General features: G+C 44.6%; 1 long non-coding RNA gene across 1 annotated transcript in view; it reads right to left on the minus strand.

Moving 5' to 3' along the window:
* Positions 1 to 25588, minus strand: part of LOC129058361 (uncharacterized) — a 50300-nt gene extending 24712 nt beyond the window's left edge. Inside the window, exons 1-2 of the long non-coding RNA XR_008523474.1 lie at positions 25506 to 25588; positions 4056 to 4137 (exon numbers count right to left, since the gene is read on the minus strand). This is a non-coding gene — a long non-coding RNA (uncharacterized LOC129058361). The remainder of the gene's footprint in view (positions 1 to 4055; positions 4138 to 25505) is intronic.
* Positions 25589 to 25880: the final 292 nt, after the last annotated feature.

The raw sequence follows: 25880 nt of genomic DNA on the forward strand, positions 1-25880 counted from the left end.
TTCTTTATCACATCACCCTGAATTATTCTCTTTGAATAATTTTTAACTATTAGAATTAACCCCTCATTAATTTTTTTGTATTTATGGTTTGTATGGTGGTTGTGTTCAATGCTCCATTTCTAAAGCTGAGAATAGAGCTGGCTCGTAGTGAATATTTGATAAATACTTGTTGTATGATTGGATCGTGGCTGGAAGGATGGGTGGATAGACTATCAGTATCTAATGCCATTCAACATTATCTGTCTTGTTTCTTAACTGTTTCTATTTAGGTGTTATGACTGGGCTGTGAGGTCTTTGAAAACAGGAACTCGTTCTACTTTATCTCTATCTCTATGTCTCTGACACAGCAGAACAATTGCCCAGTAAATAATTGTTGGACAAAACCATGGATGGCCCAGGTGCTTTCGGAATACTCTGTACATACCGTCAGCAGTCACTTTATTGCATTACTGTTCTCAATCAACTAAGCCAGAGTTTGGCACGGGGCCTCGTACATAATATATGCTCAATACATGCTTGCAGAAAGAAAGAAGAAAAGAGAGGACCAGGTGCAGTGGCTCACACCTGTAATCCCAGCACTTTGGGAGGCCAAGGCAGGTGGATCACAAGGTCAAGAGTTCGAGACCAGCCTGGCCAACATAGTGAAACCCCATCTCTACTAAAAATACAAAAATTAGCCAGGCATGGTGGCGCGTGACTGTAGTCCCAGCTACTTGGGAGGCTGAGGCAGGAGAATTGCTTGAACCCAGGAAGCAGAGGTTGTGGTGAGCTGAGATTGCGCCACTGCACTCCAGCCTGGGCAACAAAACGATACTCTGCTAAAAAAAATTAAAAAGAAAAAAGAAAAGAAAAGAAAAGAGGGTAGGAAGAAACCTGTCACAGCTCTGATGAAAGCATTAGCTGCAAATTTCAAGTCTGGGGCCCCAAGATCAAAATGTTAGAAAGGGTCTCCTTGCCTGTTAGTTACTTTGAGAAGTCAGAAGAACTACAGTTCCTCAGTGGATGTTACACTTACTGGGTGTGGGATGCTCCCATCACAGGCAAAGGAAGCAGGGCTATAGAAATGGTTTATTCCCCTATAGCCCTGTTGTATAGAACAGATGTCACAGCAGTTGCCCAGAAAAATGGTGACCAAAGCATTTTCATGTACATCTGATTAGCCGTGAAGGCTTAATTGTGTCTTAAATGTTTGTTGGAAAAGAATGCTTTCTAGTGAAGAAGAAAGAACAAAAAATGTGCACTGCAGACCATGAAATCATTTCTGCTCCGATCGTTGAACATCCAGTGTCTTTTCCTTTAAAGGACTCAAATTAACCTGGGACTTATAGAAGTTTTGTCACTGTTGCATGAAACACTGAGTTCATTAGAACTCCCAGAACTTCTCCTCCACTGCACTGCGAGCTTTGTCTGTGACAGCTTATTCACTGTCTCCTCCCATGCCTAGCCACAGGCTTGACCCCAGGTTGCACTTAGCAAGTGGGCTCTGAGTTGAAAAACTGCAGACTTGGAAGCTGCATTGTTCTCGCCTGAGGTGGATAAATATTGAGGTGGTCAATCAACCTTTGTGGCCCACCATCCCCCGCTCCCTGCAGCCCATCTGCACCAACGATGGCTGTGCAGATCCATGGTGGGGCTGCCCAAGTTTCTCCTCAGCTTCATTCACTTTATCCAGAATGAGAAGGAGAGCCGGGGTTAGGTCAGGTTTTGACATATGATAGCTCTGATTCCATGAAGTAAGTAACCAGCCAAACCATTATAGAATATTGGGTATTTCAAAGTGTGGCTGTTCCTTTAGAAGACATATAATTCTGGAGAGCTGTGAACATCAGGATTGACTTATTTTGGTCTATAAACCTGTACTATATTCTAGTGATAAAAATGAGTAAATCCTATATGTAGAAATAAAGGCTAGCAAGTGCCCAAAAGACAGGGTAGAAATGGATGAAGATTGCAGACTTAAATCTGGATTCGTATACATATCATTTACCCATCAGATCCTAATGAAATGCTAACACAGGACTCCTAAGATAAAAATCTCTGATGTTACATTATACAAAATGAGGTTTATAATAAAAATTTTTAAGATTAAGATTGTTGTTGGGTGGGGGGAGGAGGGAGGGATAGCATTAGGAGATATACCTAATGTAAATGATGAGTTAATGGGTGCAGCACACCAACATGGCACATGTATGCATATGTAACAAACCTGCAGGTTGTGCACATGTACCCTAAAACTTAAAGTATAATAATAAAAAAAAGAAAGAAAAAAAAGAGACTGGAGATATTTTCTGTTTTATATGACTTTCTAAAAGGCATTTTTAAAGTATAATCTATATATCCATGATGCATATTACAGCATCCAAATTCACAGGCTTATTTTAAAATGAAAGAAAAAGAAAAATCTATCAGAAAAAGTCAGAGCTGGATGGAGCCTTTATGTGTAGATGGTCCACACTGTCTGTAAATAAGCAGGTTGGCCTTCAGCAGGGGTTTCCAAACGCCGGTTCTTGGACCAGGGCCAGCTCCCACTGCGTGTTGCATCACCTTGCAAACTTATTAACCAGGCAGATTGCCAGGCCGCATCCCTGGAGGTTCTGAGTCAGCCAACTCGGTCTGGGAACCATTGGATTTAAGGCACTTTCCCAGACATGACATTCAAGGAGCCTGTGACTCCAGGCTTATCCCTGTCCTTCATCACTAAGAATGGTCAGCGTGAGGATAAAAATGGCATTAGGTCCATCTGTACTGGGACTGGGCCTCTGTGTTAGAAAGGACTTTGGGTCCTCAATCATTGTTCAGACTTTTTAATTCCTAAGTGACACTTTTCTGGTTGCCATCTACAAACCTACAGCTCTAGCCACACTGATCTCATTCATTCATTCGTTCATTTGTATCACAAACATTTACTGACTGCCTAGTGAGAATGCAGTGGTCAGTTCTGCTTTTAAGTCCAGTGACAACAGCAGGCACGTACACAGATTTGTGACCCAATGATTATGGAGAAAGAGCAAAGTATTAGGGTAGCATCTAGAAGGAACTATCATGATCCATCCCTTACGGATGAGCACATTTCCACTTCAAGCTGAAAAACGAAAAAAATTTCTGGGGAGGCAAATAGACAACCCAAAGTATCTGTCAACAAGGCCATCACAATCATTCAGTAAACCATGTTAATTTCTTAGTTCATAACTGGACCACGGTTATACAAGATGCCAACATTAGGAAAGCTGGGTGAAGGGTATACGGGAACACTCTATTATCCATTATCCTTGCAAATCATCTATAAGTTTAAATTTTTAAACAAGTTTTAGAGAATTATCATTTAGATAGAGAAGACAAGGGAGAGACCCAAGGTAGTGACTGTGGGGATAGCTGAGCCAGGCATTTTTGAGAGATTTAGGAGGTAGAATGAAGAGAACTGAGGAATTATTCAAGTGTGGAAGGATGAAGGAGAGGGGTGCTTTGACCAACAGTGGCATATGGGGCACAATTCCCTGGGCTAGAAGAGGCAGGTTCTGGGAGGAAGGATGGTGAGATCAGAGGTAGATGTGGTGACTTTGATGTGCTTGTGGGAGCTTCATGTGGAGAAGGTTGGAAGAGCATTTAATATCTAGGTCTGGGGCTCAGAAGAGGGGTCGATGCTAGATACAAAGATCTGGAAATCAACAAGGAACAAATGAGGAAACCATGACTATGACAGTAATAGAAATAAGTGAGATGCATGGACTTCTCCCAAAGAGGGTTAGAGAATGATAAATGAAAAATGAGTAGCGGTCAGAGCCTTGAAGGAGCTCAACAGAGAAAGAATAAGTGGAAAAAAAGAATCCAAAGAGGCAGAGGGAACACCAGCCAAGTACGATGTTATGAAGGCCAAAGGGAGGAAGGATTTTCAAGACAGAGGCAAGACCAATATACAGAAAGGTCAAGTAAGATAAGAACAGCAATTAGTGGGTTGTTGGCAACTTTGGTGAGTTTAAATTAATCACTATCTTTCAACTAAATGTTTTGGATAGCACAAAAACAATATGGAAAAATCAGTGAATATTTTAAAGTACCTGCTTTGATGAAACACGCCCTGAGCATCAGTCACCCTGGTATTGTGAAGAATCCATGTGTGATCTTGGGTGTCAGGCAGACCTAAGATCAAACAGAGGCTCTGTCACTTGCCAAGTGAGAGACTTTGAGCAAGTTACTTAATTAACCTTTTCAGTTGCTTCACCTATAAAATGAGGATAGTACTACACACCTTGCTTGTTGAGGATTAAAGATAATACATGTAAAGCTTCTACCATGGTGTCTGGGTCATAAAGAATGAAAGCCATTATTATGGGCCAGGTATTCCCCTTCTGGTCTCTAAAGTACCTTATACATCCATTTCCTGTGTCACTGATTACAACTTACTGAAACAACTTGGTCTTTATAACTGTCTCCCAACCCCAGCCTTCACCAGACTGTCGGCTTCTTAAGGATGTCTTATTCAACTTAGTTTCCCCATCAGCCAACACAGAGCAGACATCCTGGAGGTGATCTTGCTTGTGCAGGATCAGAAAGAAACACTGGAGGTGGGCCCTGCCTTAGAGATACTCATGGGAAGATTTCTTCTACGAGATGAAATTGGAGGTGCAGGTCTGAAAGCAAGACAGTTGTGTGCTCACATGGGCCTGCAAGGAGCTGAACGTCATTTTTTAAAGTTTGCAATCAATCTAATTCTGTAAATCTCAAAGAAAGGATGATGAATCAGAGAAACTGAGGAAGACACGTGGTGCAACTTGATAGTTCACTGATTCACCCAAACTCGCACAATATGACTCTGTAATTATGGACAGTATACCTTTCTGAATCAAGAAGAAAAACTATAAAAATCAGGATACATAGTCTAATGAAGGATTGTGAGCAGGCACCAGGTATGAAAGAGAATCTGGAAGGGTAACAGCTTGAATGTCAGGGTATGGGGATTTTTAAGTCATTTTAAGAGCTCCATAAGAAGTATCTCTGAAGCCAGGGTCATCCTAGGCTACCACCAAGTGAAAGCTCAGAGTGGCTCATACGCCCACTATGTTAGTTTCCCACGGCTGCCATAGCAAACGATCACAAACTGGGTGAAAAATGTATGGCCTCGCAATTCTGGAGGCCAGAAGTCTGATATCAAAGTATTGGCAGGGATAGTTCTTTCCTGGGGACTCGGAGGGAGAATCTGTGCCTTGCCTCTCTCCTAGCTTCTGGCGGCTGCTGGCAATCCTGCACGTTTCTTGGCTTTTACAGGCATCACTCTGGACTCCACCTCTGTCTTCACATGACGCTTCCCCACTGTGTGTCTCTGCATCTACATCTTCCTCTTTTTATAAGGACACCAGTCATTGGATTAGGGCCTCCCCTCAATTTAGTATGACCTCATCTTTACTTGATTACATTTACACAGACCCTATTTCCAAATGAGTCACATGCACGAGTCCTGGGGGGTTGGAACATTGACATATTGTTTTGAGGGACACAGTTCAACCTACAAAACTTCCAGGTGCTCCTGCTGCCCTTCCACCCTTGCACGCTATTCCCCGGCCTCTGAGAGCTGTGTGCAGTGATTCAGTCTTGCCATATTCTCACCTCTCCATGCCTGCAAACATGCTGGGCCTTTTCCCAGGCATGCTCCTTTCAGCCCCTTCTCTTCCACTGGGAAACTAGTTGGGATGTTATCTTTTAAAACTCAGGTGATATTTCCCATTTTCTAGGAAGATTTTCCTCCCTCTCACTATTTCTCAGAATCACTTGCTGGATTTTCAGTTCCCCCCTAAACCCCTCTGTGTATCTTGAGTATGACATTTAGCAAGATAGATTATGACAAATTGTTGACATGCCTTCTCTTTTCACTAGACTGCAAGCTTTGTGAAAACAGTAGTCATACATTTTACCTCTGCATTCTCTATGCCTGCTACACAGTGGATATCCAACGGCTTAAGAGTCAGAATTTGGTAGGAGGCTTAACTCAATGCTCTGTGGCATTGGAGTCTGTTTGAACAGGCCAGTCTGGTCAAGCTAAATTGTGCTATTTCTTCCAGCCCAAACCAACACTTTCCATGGGGTCAAGCGTGGGCTGTCAGTGAATTTCCAACCTAATTTCCTCTCCTTCCCATCTCTGTGGGAGGTCTCTGTTGGACCCTGTCAGGCCAAGCCTGATGTGAGCTGACAGGCTGGGCTGGTTGCTCCCCAGTCTGCTCTAAGGGAGGCTGCAAGCAAGGGCTGTTGGCTGGTGGGGTCCAGTGCCACAATGCCGCATTCAGTGGCTGCTGGGGGGTTCCCCTGTGTGTGTGTGGGCAGCTCATGGTCCAAGGCCAGCAAAGGCCCATAAAAATGTGAGGCCTGTGCAAAGGACAGAGCTCTTTGGTCTTCTTTCTCCCCTGGCTAGAGGTTTTCTTCCTAGTTATGTCTCCTTAAAAGAAGCCCTTCCTTTTCTCCACCTAGGGCTCCTGCCCCTCCAATGCTGTCACCAACAAGTATACGGAGCAGAGGTCAGAGGAGACACGGCACAGACGTCAGTGGCATTTCAGAGCACAAAACTCTTCTCAAAAGAAGGTATAATCCAACCCTTTCTCACAGCTGGGGAAACTGAAGCCTGGGATGAGAGAGAGACTTGCCTAAGACCATGCAGAAAACTGGCAAGAGAGAGAGGGATAGAGCCTAGTTCCCCAATCCCAGACAGCGGCTCTTTGCTTCATCCACATTACCTCTGCCTGTCTCTTCCAAGAAAGAAGAGAGTGAAGGCTTAGTTGACATTTGACAGCAGAACAAACTATATAAGAACTTCACCGAAACCCTTTCCCTAACTGTGTCTACTCAAAAGAGTGTTAATTATTCAAAGAGGTACTGACTCCATTCTCAGGGACAGGACAGAGAGGAGACAGTGTTTGCTGTTCAGGGCTATGACATCAATGCATCACCGTTCCTGGAGATCACAGCTCAGGAATACTACAGAGATAAAAATGGACTTGGATGTTGACTGCACATTCAATAAAAGGTTAAATGTGGCCAGGCGCAGTGGCTCACGCCTGTAATCCCAGCACTTTGGGAGGCCAAGGCGGGCGAATTGCCTGAGCTCAGGAGTTCGAGGCCAGCCTGACCAACATGGTGAAACCCCGTCTCTACTAAAAATACAAAAAATTAGCCAGGGGTGGTGGCACGTGCCTGTATCCCAACTGCTCAGGAGGCTGAGGCAGGAGAATCGCTTGAACCCGGAAGGCAGACATTGCAGTGAGCAGAGACAGCGCCACTGTACTCCAGCCTGGGCGACAAAGCGAGACTCCGTCTCAAAAAAAACCCCAAAAAACGAAAAACAAAGGTTAAATGTGTTTTAACCTTTCATTAAAACAAAAACCGGTTCATTCTTCACCACTTATTTATAGGGCCCAAGTGTTCAATTAGTGTCTTAAAAAAATAAGGGGGAAAAGGATATTTAGATGCCTTTAAATTCAAGTCAACGAGAGCCAAATGAAACACCAACAGTCACACATTTGTGGGAGTCGGTTCTGTTACCACTTTTCTTCAGCTATTCCTCTCTCCACCATTGGCCAGCATGAGCCCTAATGCTGTGGCAGATGGAAGCTCATGTTCTTCAGTCTAGCTCCAAGGCCCCCACCACAGCTTGCTGCCCACCTGCCCTTCTATTTCCATTCCTAGGCCTCACCTCACTGACATGAATTCCTTCACTGCATGCTGTACTTGTACTGTCTATTTTTCTTTTCTTAGGATTCCCTCTCCTCTCTTTCTCCCCTCATCTCCGTGCTTCCCTCTCTACCTGTCTAAATCCTAAATCTACCATCAAGGTCATAAAACACTCCTGCATCTCTCCAGTCTCATATTTCCTTCTTTGAGTCTAATCTCCAGGGCACCTGATTTGCCTGTACTGTGGAAAATGAGGCTTCCTGCTTAGTGGTGGACTCTCCATCCATTCATCTATTCATTTAGTGTTTATTTACTACTCATCGATTCATTTAAATCATTTACAGAATACCTTCTCTGTGTCAACAGTGCCTGCCTCAAGGAGCTCACCTCTCAATGTGGAAGACAGAAGACAGATAATTGTAACAGCATAACCATTGCCACAAGATCGAAAATGCATTCTGAAGGCGGTGGAAAGTCACTGAAGGATTTAAAAGAGGCAAAGCAGTGACAGAAACAAATATGTGTTCTCAAACCTGTTCTTGGAGCAATGTGGAGGGTGGATTTGGTGACGGTGGGAGTGTGGTGTGCGGATAATGATGGTGCTAAAGTGAGGGTTACAAGGCTCATCAGGAGGTTATTGCAATCATTCCAACACGATATGAAAGTGCGCCCCAAGGGAGAAACAGAAGGAATACAGAGGAGGGGAAATGATTGTGGGCAGGGACTGTGTATGTCTAAGACCCCATGGTTTCTGGTTGGCCCTCTTGTGTGGAAGGTAATGTCGGTCACTGGTTCCAGCAGGAGTAGGTTGAGGGAAGGGCTGAGGGGCTCACTCCTGCCCATGTTATGATTAAGGAGATTGAGTGCAGGAAGACAGAGGTCTACGTGGCTATTCCATGGCTATTGAGCTTAGGTCCCCAGCAGGCTGTAAATTACTCATGGATATATTTTCCCTATTGGTACTTGAGGTCAGAAGAAGAGACTGAGAACTACTCCTGGTTTTTCGGTCCTTTCTTGAGTATATAGATGTTCATTTGCCTTGTGAGTCAATGCAGGACTGAAACTCCAAAATAGACAGTATAAATGGAGAGAAGGCACATTTGTGGGGCACAGTAATCAGTGGGAGCCTAATCACTTTGATATGCCACTCACCACAGCTCCCTAGCCCCAGTTTATTCACCTGTGATGGAGATGTTGGGACAGAGGACCACCATGAGGCCATGAGGTCATGTGTTCTCATCCACCAGCCTCATGAATCTGTGGAAGAAGCATTGCCATCGGGAGCTTGCAGTCATAGTTCTGGTCATGCCTTTGGACAAATGGCTTCTATTTGCTGAGTTTTAATTTTCCGTGTTAATTGCAGGATCTGAAATACCATCTCCAAGTTTAGGATGTTACATCCCAAAGATAGTGCAAGAAACTACGCATTTAAAGAATCATAACCACACCTACTACACTTCAAGGCTCACTAAATGAGAACAAGAATGGCAAAATGACTATCAAATGTCATGAAGACAGCCCAGCCTTGGGATCATTACCCACTGAGGCCTGACATCTTCAGAGTGGCGGCTTCTGTTCATTTCCCCATAAGCAGGGCATTAAGGGACCTCTCAGCGCTGGGGGTGTCTATTCCTGTAACAAAGTCAACTGAGCCGTATCCACATTTTCTCTAAAATAATAACTCACTTTGCAGAGAATGCAGAGACATTGTAATGCTGATGCCAGAGGAAGGGGACAGGGGAAGAGAAAGGCCTGGAGCATCATGTGGTGGTGGAGCCTTGGAGATGAGACCAAATTGCCTCTTGCATTCTACCTGGGCTTGAGTGCATTGTAGTGGAGAGACCACGAATTGGATGCTCCACATGATCTGACTGGAGTCCTGACTCTGTTACCTACTCAATAGAGGACCTTGGAGAGTTACTTAACCCCAACTTAGCCTCTCTTGGTCTCTTCATCTGCAAAACAGGAATAGTACCAGCACCCCTGGGAAGTGACTGTGAGAATGAAATGAAAGAATATAGGACCTGGCACAGGTTGTGGCCAGTAAAATTTAGTGACCTCTATAGAAACATTATTTTTCAATCACCTTCCACTTTTCCAAACCAAGGGGAAGCTACTAGTGTGCGGGAACAGGCCATGGCCAGCTTGGGGTCCTCTGACTGTGGTGGGGGAAGGGAGGCCTCCCTTGTTTCTTCCTGCAGCCTTGGGGAGGCCTTTCATATGCATCCGCCCAGGCTAGGGGATTATGCAAATGCAGGCCACAATTTGCAAAACAGCACGTCTGTCAGGTTTGCTGCAGGAAACTTTCGTGGGGACTCTTGTTAACTGGTGAGACTGCGGTGCTCTGATGAGGAGAGGTCTCAAGCGTGGATCAGCCTTTTGGATAAGCATGAATCCTGTTTGCCTGCTCCTTAGCCTCTCAGGTGTGGGGCACTACTTCCAATGAACCAGGGTTTGAACAAAAGCTGGGATTTGTTTTCCAATGTGAAATCTAGCAGGAAGATGTCTGTGTTTAAATCAAGGCCCCAGTCCCTCACCCCTACTACCTCAGACCCCTCCCAGCTCTTCCAGTGCCACCTGCAGTCTGGGGTGAGGGTGTCAATGTGTGTTTGGAGGGTAGAGGCGTGAGGGCAGAGAGGACTTTGTATTGGGTATTACCCCAGAGCAGGAAAGGGTTATTCAGTTAAACATTCATTAACTTATCACCTACTTTGCACCTAGCCAGATGATAGACACAAGCGGAGCTGAGGGAGAGGCAGTAGGGGACTGGGGTCTTTTGCTTCAAGAAAGTGTCTATGGAGGAATGAAGGGCTATGCATAGCTACACTGCAAAGCTAAATACAAGCACCCAAAGAGAAGCTCACAGGTGTTTCTGTCCCAGCAATACAAGGCTGCATTCCGGCCACTGGCCCTCACATTTCTAGCTTCAGGCTTTTAAACACATTCCAGCCACTTACCTGCAAGACTTCCCAAGCAACATACCCTAGTCCAGAAGAGAAGACAAAACTAGCACCTGCCTGAGAGATAAGAAGAATATATTTATGCCTTTCATCCTTCTCTCAGAGGCAATTTACTACGATGGAGGCTCTAAGAGAATAAAGAAAGGCATGAGGGACCTTGTCTGCTGCTGCTTTGATTTGTCCTTGGCTCTCGTGGTGAACTGGCTTGAAGGAAAACCTCAATTGGAGGCTGATGTATGAAGAATGAACAAATGAATGAATAATGATACACAGATGAGCATATCACAGCCCTGCTGCAGAGGGACTCTACGGGGCAAAATTCAGAGTTCTCAATCACACAATTAGCCACCTGCTTGAGCAGATTCAAGATCAATGCTTTCTTCCGGGCACTGTACTGGCTTCACTCAGAACAAGTCCCATGTTGAGGAGAAAGACCAGCATCTTGATTGTGCAAGAGTGTGACTAACATTCTTGAACTCACACTTTTCTGGTGTCAAAAATTACCAACAGCACAAAAAGGTCTACCTTTTAGGTCTCCTCAGAGAGTGCAGCTGAGATTGTCAGCGTGAAGACCAGGTGGCCTCTGAACTGCTTGTCTTAGTGTTCAGGACCACTGTGACCTTGCTCCTGCCTGCCTCTTCCTACCCCTGACACTCAGAACCCACCTCGCCCACTGCTCTTCTTCACACACAGCTCACTTGACCTTGGCACGCTCTTCTCAGCCACGCCCATGTTCCCCACCGCCTAGACTTAGCTCATGGGTGGACTTCCATGACCTCTGCCTGCTTAGTCTTTAGCCCCCCACAGAAGTCCTCACCAAATGAAGTTTCCCCAGTCCTCCACTTGAGAGGAACCTCTCTGCCCTGTGTTCATGGGCTGTGGTGAGTGTAGCTCTGTGAGTTGGAGGCTCTGTGCATGCAGTGGAGCCAACAGAGCCCACACAGACTGGCGAGCCCGTGGACTCCAGACATGTATGTGGACCAGCTGATTTGCTTCAGGGAAAGGGGCCCTGGGTACTTTGGTTCTTCATGTGTTTGGATCACTGATTGAGATGAAGACAAGGTGCTATTAATTCAGGAGATGTGGAGAGAGACTGCAGGCCAGGGTAGTGTGAGATCCTAAAGGACTGAGAATGTCCCACTGTGGCTCTCCCATGCCCTTGTCCCAGGAATTGTTCCTTATGCTATTAGAGCGTGGATTGATTTTCTTCCACAACAGCCAGGTAAGGGTATCCAGGGTTTACACAGCACAAGGACACCTGGCCACGGTGCCAAATGGGGATAGAATCCCAACCACCCTCCACGTCCTAAGCTGTACTCTTGGATGGGGTTATCCAGACAGCAAAAGGGGCACTGTTTTCTAATACATACAAAGATAAAGTGTGGGCTAGAGGCCTGCCTTAACATTTGCAGAGCCTGGGGTAAGAATGCAACTTAATCAATCTATTATTTAAAAGTTATAAAATAAGCTTAAAGCTATTAACTAAAATATATTTTATCCTTCAGCCAAGACAAATAGATCTTTATAATAACGTGAAGCCCATGTTCTAATTTAGAATTCTCAAAAGGGGAGCTTACCCCTAGCCCATGCCCAACCCCCTTCCCTTTCCTTCCCCAGCAATGTCCTTGTCCACAAGGAGCCTTATGCAGCCCCATCTGGACACAGCAGAGCACCCAGCTCAGAAGCCCAGGTCCTCTTCCAAATCCCTTGAATGCAACTATCCTGTGTTGGCCCCTGGACCTAGGGGTGCACACAATGGCTGTGTATCCCTTGATGGCCCAGGGACTAGGGGTGCACACACTGGCTGTGTATTCCTCGGTGGCCCCTGGACCTAGGGGTGCACACACTGGCTGTGTATTCCTCGGTGGCCCCTGGACCTAGGGGTGCACACACTGGCTGTGTATTCCTCGGTGGCCCCTGGGCTTAGGGGTGGGTGCACATGCTGGTTATATATCCCTTGGTGGTCCCTAGGCTTTGAGGTGCATGCACTGGCAGCATATCCTGGGCCTAGGGGTACACACGCTGGCTGTGCAATCCATACTTGGGAGAACAAACCTGAGGAAAGACCCATGTAGGCCCCAGAACTGGCTAGTCGTGTTTTGACAGGGAATTTAAGGGTTCCAGATGCTCAGGGTAAGGACTAGACTGAGGAACACAAGCTCCTGGTAGCCGTGTGCCCTTGACTTGTTGGGCTCCTTGCCCATGGGCATGGGCATGGTCCTAGAAAGTGCTGGACTCCTCTTGCACAGGCCTAGGCGTGGGATTGCTGTACTGGTAGCAGCCATAAGAGTTAAGTTCCACAGCTGGGTAGGTGGGGAGAATGAGGTGGTAAGCGTGGGCCTTCATCTAGCAACCCCTTGTCTGCCCAAGGCCAGGTGGTGACATTCAGTGGCTCATGTCTGCCGCTCTGTCCAGCTCTTTGATGTCAGGTGCCATGTCATTTTTGTACTCTTGGTAGCAACTATTAATAGCACTATCCTTCAAGGCATAAGTGTTCAAGGGGCATTTCTAAAATTTGTCGTGATACACATCATGAAAATAACACTGGACTTGGAATCAGGACGCGTGGGTTCTCTCTCCACTCTGCCACAGCTCACTCAGCTTAGGCTTATCTTGTTTCCTCCCCAGGCCTTATATTTTCCCATCTAGAAAATGAGGGTGTTGGTGGCTGGGCTGTGTGGCTCACGCCTGTAATCTTTGGGAGGCCGAAGCGGGTGGATCACCTGAGGTTGGGAGTTCGAGACCAGCCTGACCAACATGGAGAAACTCCATCTCTACTAAAAATACAAAATTAGCTGGGCGTGGTGGCGCACGCCTGTAATCCCAGCTACTCGGGAGGCTGAGACAGGAGAATAGCTTGAACCCAGGAGATAGAGGTGTGGTGAGCCGAGATAGTGCCATTGCACTCCAGCCTGGGCAACAAGAGCAAAAGAACTCTGTCTCAGAAAAAAAAAAAAGAAAAGAAAAGAAAAGAAAAGGGTGTTGGGCCGACAGTTTCCAAAGTTCCATTCGGATCTGAAGGTCTGTGGTTTATGACTCCTGCAAGCTAGTTTTCCTTATCTGTCCATCTTTCTCAACCCTAGGTACTCAGTACAGTGACCCAGGAAGCTTTACCAAAAAATACCAGAGCCCAGGCCCTACCCCCAGAGATTCTGCTTCAGTTCTTCTGAGGCGTGGCCCAAGCCGAAGCTCCCCAGTGACTCTGAAGTGCAGCCGCGGCTGAGAAGCACTGTTAGAGTTGGACGGCAGGGCTAGCCTCCTCCCATCCCTCACCCACATCCAGGAACAATGGAGCCGGACAGATGCCTGGCTGCAAAAGCAGAACAGCTGTAGGCAAGGCTAGACTCTGGGATCCTGGGGCGGGGGTCTCCTGCTCACTCTCCAGGAAGATGGGAATAAAGAGAGCCAATTTCCTGGCCTCAGGCTCCTCGCCTCCCTATCCATCTTCCCATCCTCCAGCTGAGAGCCTAGGGGGAGGGGGAGGGAGAGGAGGCAGCTGCCTAATCTGGGGAGATTTTCTCAGGGGTGGGGGAGGCTGACTTTTGGCTCCAGTCTTCCTCCGCCCTCACAGCTGGAGCTGGAGCAGCCAGAGTGAGCGCGCTGGGGCTGGGATCTCAGCTGCTGGCAGTTGTTCCCATGTTATGTCCCTGACAGCTGCAAATCTGCTGACGTGTTGCATGTGTGTGTGTCCACACGCGAGCGTGGACTCCAGCAGAACAAATAAGAATAATAAGCAGAACAAATAAGAGGTAGAATGTGGAGCCCAGGAGGTTGCCTATTCTTCCTAGACTTCAAGTTACCCCTGAGGCCTTCCCTGACCCCCAGCTTCCTCCAGGCTGTAGCTCCCATGAGCCTCTCGTGCTTCCCCTCATTGAGAGTCCATGCTAGCAGCGGATTCGATGATTCCAATAGCTACATTTACTGAGCGGGTCCTGGGTGCCAGGCATTCTCCTAAGTAGGGTAGGTTAATGGTTCTATTTAACCCTCAGAATAACGTTATGAAGCAAGCATTATGATTATTTCTATTTTATAGATGAGGAAACCAAGAAAAGATATGTTAACATTTAATCCAAGATCACACAGCTGCGAAGATTCAAAGTCAGGTAGCCTGGTGCCAAAACGTGAGCTCTTTAACACGTTGCTATTCTGCCTCCTGTTGGTAATTGATCACAGGTGAAGGCCTGTTCCAATAAATGAGGTCTCTCAGCCCTGACATTCTAACAGTGGTGTTGCTTGTAGAGACACACATTTTATACTTTGAGTTTTTTTGTTGTTGTTTAGATCAGAGTTTATCTTGGACAATATTGGCTGAGTTCATAAGTCAAAGGCAGAAGCACCTGTCATTGCCCTGTGGGGCTCTGCTTCTGGGCGGACTGTAGGAGAAGTCCTGAGAGGAGAATGGTCCGGGCAGCATTGCCAGAACCAGGCTACAAAACAAGATTGTAAAACCACTGAACAAGAGAACCTCCGATGGTGGTGCAGAATGTGGGGGGCCTGCACCCTCCAGCTTGCAAAGGCTTCTGTTCCCTGGACACCTGAGGCCTTCGCCCAACAGTAGTGTTGGGTTGGGTTGAAATATCCACATGCCAGCCGAGCATGGTGGCTCATGCCTGTAATCCCAGCACTTTGGGAGGCCAAGGTAGGCAGATCACGACGTAAGGATATCGAGACCATCCTGGCTAACAAGGTGAAACCCTGTCTGTAGTAAAAATACAAAAAAATTAGCCGGGCGTGGTGGCAGGCACCTGTAGTCCCAGCTACTCGGGAGGCTGAGGCAGGAGAATGGTGTGAACCTGGGAGGTGGAGCTTGCAGTGAGCCGAGATTGCGCCACTGTACTCCAGCCTGGGCGACAGAGTGAGACTCCATCTCAAAAAAAAAAACAAAACAAAGCAAAACGGAAATATCAACATGCCGTTGCTTTCAGTGATGGCACAGGTCCTGCCTTTCTAAGATGGTGAGAGGCTGGGGGGCAGGGTGGGGCAGAATACAGCTTGTAACCTGACGTCCATAAAGCTTTTTGGACCTGGGGTGTTTTTTGCTGAGCATACTGACCTAATATGTGCATGACTGTAGGGACGGGGCATCTATGAGACGGAAGTAACCATGAGAACAGCTATTAAACAAACGAAAACAGGTCGGCCATTCACTGCAGAGTTCAACTGATGCCTTCCCAGAAATCTCATTTGAACCCCCAACTTGCTTTTATGAGTTTAATCCTCTTCATCCCCTCTCCTTAGCCAAGTTTCATTCCCATTTGTTTAATTACCACTTGTATGAACAAGTCCTTCCATTTTCTCTTACTAGGTTTTACATTTTCATTCATTGACACATTATAAAAATTAAAGTTCTTTACTAGAGAGAGGTGAATTCTGCTTCAGAAGAGTGAATTTTTATGGGGTGTCAAAATTTAATGTGGATAAGAATGCACCATGGAATCACCGGGGTGTCTTGTTAAAATGCCGATGTGGCTTCCATCGGTCTGGGAGGTGGCCTAGGATTTTACATTTCCAAGAAGCTTCCAGGTGATGACAATGTTCCTGGTCCACAGACCACACGTCGAGGTGCAAGGTTGTAGAAAGCCTGTGAGACACACCAAATTAACCTGAAGACTAGAGACCAAATAGCCATTCAAGCAATGTATCTATCTACACTCTAAACAGCCCTACGGGCAGGTGAGTACTGCAGCCTCATCCCCGTGGGGAGCCTGGACCAGCCTCACTCGGCTTCTCTTTCAAATGAGCCCATCTGTTGACAGGCTGCACCCACATTCACATCTCTGCACCTGCATCTCTGCTCAGGTACATTTTTGTCCTAAATCCCTGAAGCCAGGCTTTGTAAAAAGCCTGAGCTGGCTAAAGAATTGCCAGGAAGAGGAGGCGAGATGGTGTGCCAGGGGCACAGCGAGGAACGGGGGACTGGTGGGCCACGCCGCGCACTGCTGGATGGCCATGGTTGCCAAGTTTTGAGTGGAGGAGTAATATAATCTGATTTTTACTTTAAGAGGTTCTCTCTGACTTTCGCTAGAATGGGCTGGAAAATGGGACAGGGGCAATAGAAACAGGAAGGGGAGGTAAGTGGCTGTTGAAGTTCCAGGTGGGAGAAGGTGGCTGGACTGAGGAAGGCAGCAGCAGAGCTGAAGAAATCCATGTCTAGAACTTCCCTGTTTATACTCTGGGGCCTCTTGAGAATAGGGAATGTGCTTTACCCATTTGCCTGCCTTCTTCAGTCAAGCTTCATGAGTGGTAACACCCAGCAGCTGTGATTCTCTCAATTCCCACTCGCATATCCACCCGCAGCAGCCTGGTTTTGCCCTGCAGTTCTGCTGGAACTGCTCTGCCAGAGGCCACCTGGGATCCTCATAGAGTAAAATAACCTCATTTAAAAATTCTGTCTCACCACTTCTATTCAACATTGTATGGAGGTCCTAGCCAGTTCAATAAGTCATGCAAAAACAAGGCATACACATTGTATGGAGGTCCTAGCCAGTTCAATAAGTCATGCAAAAACAAGGCATACACATTGGAACAGAAGAAATAAAACCATTTTTTTGTGAACAATGTGATCATATATGTAGAAAATCCTAAAGAATTTTCAAAAAGCTTCTAGAACTGATAAATGAATTCGACAGTGTCACAGAATATAAGGTTAATATGTAGAAATCAATTGTATTTCTATATGCTGGCAAAGAGCAACCCAAAAAATAAACCTTCAGAAATTCCATTGACAGTAGCATAAAAATATTTAGGAATAAATTTAATAAAAGATATTTAAGACTTATACACTGAAAACTACAACATATTGCTGAAAGAAATTAAAGAATACCTGAATAAACAGAGGGATATGCCATGTTATCGCTTGGAGGTCTCAATATTTTTCATTAAAGATGGTAATTATTTTTAAATTAATCTATATATTTAATGAAATCGCAATAAAAATCCCAGTAGACATTTTTGTAGGAATTGATAAGCTGATCCTAAAATTCATTTGAAAAGACAAACAACCTAGATTAAACAAAACAATTAAAAAAAATTTTTTTAATTGTGGTGAAATACACACAAAATTTACCAACTTAATAATTTTTAAGCTTACAGTTTAGTAATGTTAAGTATATTAACACTGGCCTGCAACTAATCTCCAGAACTTCTCATCTTCCCAAACTATGTTTAATAAACTTCATTTTATTTTATTTTTTGAGACAGAGTCTTACTCTATTGCCCAGGCCGGAGTGCGGTGGCATGATCTCAGCTCACTGCAACCTTCACTTCCCGGGCTCAAGCAATCCTTCCACCTCAGCATCCTGAGTAGCTGGGACTACAGGCATGCACCATCATGCCCAGCTAATTTTTGTACTTTTTTGTAGAGATGGGGTTTTGCCATGTTGCCCAGGCTGGTCTCCTGGGCTCAAGGAATCCGCCTGCCTCCTGGGCTCAAGAGATCTGCAGAGATCTACCCACCTCAGCCTCCCAAAGCACTGGGATTATAGGTGTAAGCCACCACACCCAGCCTAAATTCAATATCCTTTAAATAACTTCCCATTCCCCTCGACTCCCAACTCCTGGCAACCACCATTCTAATTTCTGTCTCTAAGGAAATGACAACTCTAGTTACCTCACATAAGTGGAATTATACATTTGTCTTTTTGTGATGGACCTACTTCATTTCACATGACCTCAATATTTAACTACATTGTAGTATGTGTCAAAATTTCCTTCTTTTCATAGTCCACTGTGTGTGTGTGTATGTATGTATGTATGTATATGTATACATACCACATTTTGTTTATTCATTTGTCGATGGACACTTGAGTTGCCTCCACCTTTTGGCTACTGTGAATAATGCTGCTATGTACATGGGTATACAAATATCTCTTCCAGCCCCTTCGATTCTTTTAGGTATATACGCAGAAGTAGAATTGCTGAGTCATATGGTAATTCTATTATTAATACTTAAGGAAACACCATACTATTTTTCAAGTGGCTACACCATTTAGATTTCCACCAACAGTATACAAGGGATCTAGTTTCTCTATATCCTCACCAACATGTTATTATGATTATTTTTGATAGTAGCCATCCTAATGGGTGTGAGGTGGTATCTCACTGTGGTTCTGATTTGCATTTCTCTACTGGTTAGTTACATTTGAGCATCTTTAATGTGCTTATTGGACATTTGTATATCTTCTTTGGAAAAACATCTATTTGTCCTGTGACACAAAACAATTTTTTTAAATAATCAAGTTAAAAATATATGCTACCTGATTATAAGACTTACTATAAAACTACAGTAATTAACAGTGTGGTATTAGGTAACAATGGATCAATAGAGTGGAACTGAGAGTCTAGAAATAGATCCTCACTTTTATATGGTCAATTAATTTTGATAAAGATACCAGGGTAATTCAATAGGGATAAACATAGTCTATTTTTATAAATGATCTTGAAATCACTGAATAGTTATAAAAGATATTACTCTTGACCCTTTCCTTATACCATATACAAAAATTAATTCAAAATGGATTACAGGACTAAAACTACAAAACTTCTAGGAGAAAATGAAGAAATTTTTTTAATATAATTTTGGGTTAAGCAGATTCCTTAGGAAGCAAAAAGTACAAATTATAAAAGAAAAAACAGTCATTAGGCTTCATTGAAATTTAAAAATGTGTTCAGTGACAGGAAACGAAAGATCACAGATTGGGAGAAAATATTTGCAAACTATCTGATTTGAATTAAGAATATATAAAGAACACTTATAACTTCATAGCAAGAGAAACTACCCAATTAAAAGATTGGCAAAAGATATGAACAAATGTTTCACCAAAGAAGATATCTGAATAGTCCAAAAGCACATAAAAAATGTTCAACACCACTGGTATTAGGGCAATACAAATTAAAATTAAAACCACAATAAGATCCAATTATATGCCTACTAGGAAAATTAAAAAACAAAACAAAACAATATCAAGTGTTGATAAAGGCATAGAGAAACCGGGATCCTTGTAAGTTGCTAGTGGAAATGTAAAATGGTAGCGCCTTTTTGCAAAAGTTTGGCATTTTCCTTTAAAAGTAAACACATGCTTGCCATGCAACCCAGCAATTCTGCCCCTAGGTATTCACCCAAGAGAAATGAAAATCTGTGTCCTACCAAAGAGTTGTAAGTCAATATCCATTGCAAGATTATTCATCATAACACAAAATGGAAGCAATGCCAATGTCTGTCAGTTGACGAATAGATAAACAAAATATGGTCTATTCATACAGTGAAAAACTATACTCCATAAGAAAGAAATATATGACAAATTCAGGCAACAACATGAAGAAATCTCAAAAATAGGTTAAAAGAAAGAAGCCAGACACAAAGGACTACGTGATTCCATTTGTATGAAATTTCTAAAAATGGCAAAACTCTAATGATAAAAGCATATCTGTGGTTGTCTGGGGCTGGTCTTGGGATCAGGGATCAATGGCAAAGGGGTGTGAGGGAAATTTTTGTGGCAATGAAGATGTATTTAAAACTTGAGTGTCGTAGTGGTTACAGGACTGTATAAATTCACTAAAACTCAGTGACCCATATGCTTCAAATGAATGAATTTTATGGCATGTAATTTATGCCACAGTAAATTGGTTTAGAAAAGTCTTTTAATACATGAAACACCTACTAAAACAAATGAACTTTTTTTACAAAAAAAAACAAACCCCCCACAAAACTCTTGGCTTTGAATGACTCTGGTTCTGCCCTTTCCTGGTTCTCTTCATGCCTCCGGGATGAGGTGCAGTCTCCTTCATGGAATGCTCTCTTCTGCTAACCCAGTAATGAGTGCTGCCTCTCAGGATCCAGCCTTTGGCCACTGCTTTCTAATGCCAGAGCTCCTCTCTGCATCATTTCACTCATACTCCTGCTTTTCACAATGACAAAGTGACTGTCAGGGGTTTGTTCCTATCCTCACCTCTTCTCTGAGCTTCAGACTCATTGATTCAGGTGGTTTTGTTTTTGTTAGTGGTTTTTTTTTTCCTTCAGGATGTCACTAGCTGGTGCCTGTGATAATGGATACCACATACTCCATTTATACATTTGACTCATCTTTCTCCTCCTTTACCTTCTCTTCCTCTCACATCCTTCATCTGTCTTAGTGTCACCACCATCCACAAAAACATTCAAGCTAGAAATATGAGGGTCAAATATATATCAATCACCAGACCTGGGTTTTGTTTTGTTTTGTTTTTTCGAGACGGAGTCTCGCTCTGTCACCAGGCTGGAGTGCAGTGGCGCGATCTTGGCTCATTGCAACCTCCACCTCCTAGGTTCAAGCGATTCTCATGCCTCAGTCTCCTGAGTAGTTGGGATTACAGGCATGCACTACCACCATGTCTGGCTAATTTCTGTATTTTTAGTAGAGACAGGTTTTCACCATGTTGGCCAGGCTGGTCTCAAACTCCTGACTTTGTGATCTGCCCACCTCAGCTTCCCAAAGTGCTGGGATTACAGGTGTGAGCCACCACGCCCGGCCCAGACCTGGTTTTTATTTTGTTTTTGTTTTAAAATAAAGTTTACATAGAAAAAAATGCTCAGGTTTTAATGTTTAGTATGATTAATTTTGACAATCATACACATTCGTGTCGTAATCCTCAAAATAAAATATAAGACATTTCTATTCTTTGAGGAAGTTCCCTCATGCCTCTAACTGGTCAACAACCCCCCACCTAACACCCCAAAACACATAAACCCACAAACTGGTGTCTAACATTATATATTCGTTTGTCTACATTTGGATTTCATGTAAATGGAATCATACAGTGTGTACTATTCTGGGTCTGGTTTCCTTCACTTACCATAATGGTTTTGCTAGTCATTCCTGTTACACCGAATACACAAATAGTTTGTTCTTTTCTATTGCTTAGTGGTATTCCATTATATGGACATACCATAGGTTGTTTATCCATGTTCTTCCTGGTGGACATCTGGGTTGCTGCCAGTTTTTCAATATTTGAATAAGACTGCCATAAACATTCTTTACAATTTTATTGGGAACATATTTTTCTTATACAAGTTTGTATAAACATAGCTTTCTTGGGCAAATACCTAGCAGTGGAGTTGCTTGCTTATAGGGTAGATGTACATTTATAAGACACTCTCAGAGTCCTTCAAAGAGTTTCTACCATTGGCCTCTCCCACCAGCAGTGCATGAGAGTTCCAGGTTCCTCACATTCCCACCAGCACTTGGTATGATCATTTGTTTTGATTTTAGCCATTCTAAGGGGTATGAACTGCTGTCCTGTTATAGTTTTAACTCTCATTTCCCTGATATTTAATGATGTTGAACACTCTTTCATGTGCTTAATTGGGCATTATCTTCTTTTGTGAGGTGCCTGTTCAAGTCTTTTGACCCTTGCCTTATTGAATCATTTGTCTCTGTATCTTCTATTTGTTGGACAGTCTTGTTAATTTTTAAATCCAAAATATTTCTCCTTTTGGTCCCTTCCTTTCCACCCTGCTACCACTGGGCTAGCTCAGGGTCTTCTCATGTCTCGACTAAACTATTACAGAATTCTGACTCGTTTCTTTGCCACTAGTCCTACCCACTTGTTTATGATGCCTTTGATGCAGGCAGAAAAATCTCTATAAATCAATCTATGTCATCCCTCTGTTTCCCATAACCAACAGGAAAACATCAGGCATTTCAGATGACAATCAGGCCCCTCGTGTGTGTTCAGAGTGACTTCCTCAGCCTCATCTCCCTACACACCCAGTCTCCTGATTTGCTGACGAGTAGCGCTAATCATTTGTACTTGCTGCTCTTCTTTTCCTTCCTCTAAGAGTCAGGCCAATGACATCCCTTCTCGGAAGCCTTCTGTAAAGCCCCAGCCTGAGCTGGGTCCCTCCTCTGTGCTCCCTTAGCAACGGGGCATCCATCCACACAGTCCCAGCCTGTGGCAAGAGCAAGCAAGTGCTGGCTCACTGAACGAGGCATCGATTTCCTAGACTGTGATATCAGGAAAAAGCTGCTCATGGTTTTAACAATGACGAAAGTGTGTGCGGAGAGACAGGCAGAAGCGGGTGAGATGAATAGGCCGAGATCCCTCGAGTCACGCCCCAGGCACCCTGTCTGCCGGGAAGAGTAGGAGTGTGGGGAAGGGCTGTTTGCTGTGCCCACCCGGTGGAGAAGTGCCCTCTGAGCTCTCCCTGTCCTGGCTGACTGAGTCCCAGCAGTGGCCTGAGTCCATGACAGAGGGGCCTGGGGAGCTGAAGGTGATCTGCTGCCTGTGAGCCCCAGGCTGTGCTACCCAGCTCTCTTGCTTGTCACCTTGCTAAAGACAGCAAAGAGACCCCTCTTCTGGTCAACGCCCAGAGGCACAGTGTGTAGACTCCAAATCCAACTTGCAGGCACGCAGAACGATTCTGTCTTTGTCCCTTCTCTCTCATTCTGGAGACCCCTGAGGGAGTTTGTTGTTAATTTGCCCACCTGTGATGCCAGTCTTCCCCGTTCACATTTAAGCATGTTTGAATAAGAAGCCAGGTGTTGGCATTAGCAGCTCTTAAGTTATAGTAAGAGGAGGGAGGAATCCAAGACTCCCAGGCAGAGAGTGAAGCTTAGAAGATTAGGCCCTCCACCCTCCTCCATGCTTGGTTCTTCTCCACAGCATCTTTGTTTAGTGGGCTCTCCACCCCGACTGAAATCCCTGCAATGAGGGGAACTCACCACCTCCCGGTACATCCCACTCCACCTGGAACAGCTCTGACAAGGGCAGGACTTCGTAATTTCGAGCTGCAATCGGTCCCCCTACTTATCCCCACCATAGTCCTGTTCTATCCTCTGGGGCCCCAGAGAACAAAGTATGGGTCTTCCCCATGACAGTCTCTCAGGTATGTGAAACCAGCCTTTCCATTCTCCAAGGCTTTTCTTCTCCAGGCCAAAGGTCCTCCACTCCTACAAATCTTTTCCGTGTGACATGGTTTCAGTTTCCCTCAGCAACCACCCTGCTGTTACCATGCCATCTGCAAACTTGCCTTGGCCTCCAGGGGACTCATAGCTTGGACATTCTCATTATCCTCCTGAGTCTAGTCATCTCACCAACTCAGCTTTTTTTGTTTTGTTGTTTTCACTCAGTTGGTCATATTCTTGGCAAATAGACATAGGCTATCAGCTGACTCAGCTGCAGAATCAGCAGAAAGGACTGTGTCTCCTTCACCTCTGTCTCCCCTGCGGCACCCACTACAGTCCTTGGGAATGGGTGGCTGCTAAGAAAAGGTTTGTGAAACTGAGTTGAATGGAGAGGGTTGGCTGGAGACCTGAAAGAGGATTTTTAAAGGCCCAGGTCTCATCATCAACGTGGCCACTCACTAGGTGGTGGAAGGAATGTAGAAAGGATCCTTCCAGCTAAAGCAGGTCTGTGGCGCACCTGCTATGGGTGGTTTCTGTGCCAGATTCTACACTAGAAACATAGCAGTCCACCTTCCCTTCTTTGAGGACAGCACAGGATCCACATCACGCCCTCTTTATCCCCTTCTTGAAACGAGTGTCCCAGAAAAAGTGTTTAAACCAGTTTGAAGAGCCCATTCTTGGATTTGGGATTCATATGTATATTAACAACCCTGTGGAAAGGCAAAATGTTGTTGTCTGTCTCCCGGAGAGCATAGATCTCCCAGGAGATCTGTGGCTTGTCTGATGTTGCCTACAGTGCCACTGGCCCCTTTTCTCTTCAAAATAAACTGTCAGGAAGATTAGCAATACCAGGCAGGCCCTCACAAATCATGGAACAGAGGACAGGCTGTCCCAGCACGGATCCTGCAACTGAGGTCAGCCACACAGCTTCTCATTTTTGCCATCAATTTCTTTAAGCCTGTCTCTCTGGAACCCAGTGCCCACATTTGCAATGAGCCGTAGAGGCTCTTACGAGTTGGAAGCGGTCACTCGATATTGATTTAGGGCCCTTGGGTTTCTGGAAGCACGCCAAATCTGGAGCAGGAAAAAAAAATCTCATCACCAAGAAGATTTTGGGATAAAAATTGCTCTTTTGTGCATCTACTTTTTAGCATTGAGGTTGTGGCAAAGATAACCTACTACTTTTGCAACAGTAACAAAATCCCAGAGGCTAGAGCTTCTTGCTCTGAAATTTTAATTTTTTCCGTTTTTCTTTCTCTTCTTTTCTTTTTAATTTTTAGCTTTATGGGGAGCATTGAGAAAAGTTACTGAGTTTCCATGCTGACATACTTCAGAGTTTAGAAAAGATCGACAAAAATCTAATTAAAAAATAACCCAGTTGTAAGACAAAAGTCCATACAGTTTCACCCAAGGCCTGCTATGCTAAGATTTAATTCCAATCCATTCTCTCAGCAGAAAGGGATCTTCCTTAGTTTTACAAATCTGTGGGAGCAAGGGACCCGAGGTGTCTGGGCCAACCAGGGTCACTCAGCGAAGAAAAATGCCTTTTGTGACATTCAAGTTGTATTTGTCTGGGGTTCCCACACATACTCATGGAATCTGGAAGATTAACAGTGAAAAATGACCTATTTTAACAGGTGCACACTTGTGTGTAAGTGGGATTTAGCTGAGCGTGGAATTATTTTAACATGGAAATAAGTTGTGGACATTGAGAAACATCATCTTTTGACCACACAGGAATCAGACACATGGTCAACATTTGGGAGTTTCTCAAGTCTTGAAATGGATGTGTTGGTTGGATTTTTCCAGAGGAAGCCACAATATCAGAGAAATAAACATGAATGCCTATAAAACATGACTGTTCAGGTTCCAATTCCTTCTTCAAAGCATGTCCCTTTTCTCCAAGGAACAGAGAGCAAAATTTTCAATTATTAAATCTGTTTTGGAAAGGTCATTTCAAACGTACAAAATAGCAATAGGTAAAGTAAACCCATGTTTCTCAGCACAGTACCTTTCAGAGGGGTTGTGGTCCAAAGGAAAGATCACTGGCCGGGTCAGAAGACAGTGGCTCAACAATCATGAGACAGCTGACCTGGGACAAGAAGCTGCATGTCACTGCAACTTGACATTGTCACCTGTAAAGTGGGGATCCTGAGCCTGTGTGCAGCCTCTACCACACAGAGCTATCGGGAGGGGCACGTTAGATGGTAATGGGAAGATGTGGTGAATGGATGAGGGCTGCCAAGGTCACTGGATCTGTCATTGCAGTGGAAATGACTGGAACCGGACAAACTGGTTTCTGAGCCCTGTTCCCATTTTTGTTTTGTTTTGAGCATGTGTAGTTTTGTCTGTTTTCCCTGGAGCGGAGGCTCAGGGATGCCACATG

This window comes from Pongo abelii, chromosome 2 (assembly GCF_028885655.2).
Source record: "Pongo abelii isolate AG06213 chromosome 2, NHGRI_mPonAbe1-v2.0_pri, whole genome shotgun sequence".
NCBI lineage: Eukaryota > Metazoa > Chordata > Mammalia > Primates > Hominidae > Pongo > Pongo abelii.